General features: G+C 37.6%; 2 pseudogenes; one reads left to right on the top strand and one right to left on the bottom strand.

Annotated features, from left to right (window-relative positions):
• Positions 1–54: 54 nt before the first annotated feature.
• LOC117112520 lies at positions 55–175 on the bottom strand (annotated as a pseudogene).
• Positions 176–651: 476 nt separating this feature from the next.
• On the top strand, positions 652–770 carry LOC117112519 (annotated as a pseudogene).
• Positions 771–1,019: the final 249 nt, after the last annotated feature.

The following is a 1,019-nucleotide window of genomic DNA, read 5'->3' as shown; positions in this document are numbered from 1 at the left end:
TGTCGATTCGCTACTATTGGTAAAATGAATTTTTAGAAAAATATAAATGAAATAAGTCTACAGCAGCCGCTATTCCCAGGCGGTCTTCCATCGAAGTACTAACCGGGCCCGACGTTGCTTAACTTCGGTGATCGGACGAGAACCGGTGTTTTAAAAAAAAAGTATGGCCGTAGGCAATTGAGCACCACCGCACCAGGCATTCCCAGGCGGTCTCCCATCGAAGTAATAATCGGGCCCGACGTTGCTTAACTTCCTGTTTGTTTATTTCACATTTATTTTATCTCTCTCTATCTCTGTCTCTATCTCTATCTTCATCTATCTATCTCTCTCTATCTGTTTCTATCTCTCTACTCGAGATCTCGATAGATGAAACTTTTATCACAGGTACAAATTAAATTTTTACCACATGTACATAAACATAGTCTGAACACATTTCTAAAATTTCATAAATTTCGAAAAATTGTAAATATTTTTCTGCGGCGATTTTTATTCGATTTTTTAAATTTAACTGTGATGCTTTTTGAAAATTCAAATGACGATAAAAAAATGTTTGCTATGGAATTGTTCTATTCATTGGTTAAAAACTGTATTTTAGTGAAATATCATTTAATGAGCTCGATGATCGAAGTGTTGCACTGTTGGTGCACCCTTGTCTACGGCCATACTACCTTCAAAACACCGGTTCTCGTCCGATCACCGAAGTCAAGCAACGTCGGGTCTGGTTAGTACTTGGATGGGAGACCGCTTGGGAATACCGAGTGCTGTAGACATCATTTATTTTTTTTCTAGAAAATTAATTTTACCAATAGTAGCACATCCATAGCTCTTATAATATTTTCCTAATGCAGGCGTCACTTTGAAGCCTGGACCCACCCTCCTTAGAGGTCGCCAAATAACGTCGAAGTCTAAGGTCAATAAATTTGCTGTTGTAGTGAAATCCTGACGTAATTTTTTTTCTTGAGTGAGTGAAGCTTTACCTATAAATTTGATGAAAGGTATGAAGCTTTGACGAGTAATTT

Source organism: Anneissia japonica, unplaced genomic scaffold, assembly GCF_011630105.1.
Source record: "Anneissia japonica isolate Jap-2015-1 unplaced genomic scaffold, ASM1163010v1 scaffold49499_len1019_cov176, whole genome shotgun sequence".
Classification (NCBI taxonomy): Eukaryota; Metazoa; Echinodermata; class Crinoidea; order Comatulida; family Comatulidae; genus Anneissia; species Anneissia japonica.
Note: the sequence above shows the minus strand (reverse complement) of the source record. Positions and strands in the feature narration are given on the sequence as shown.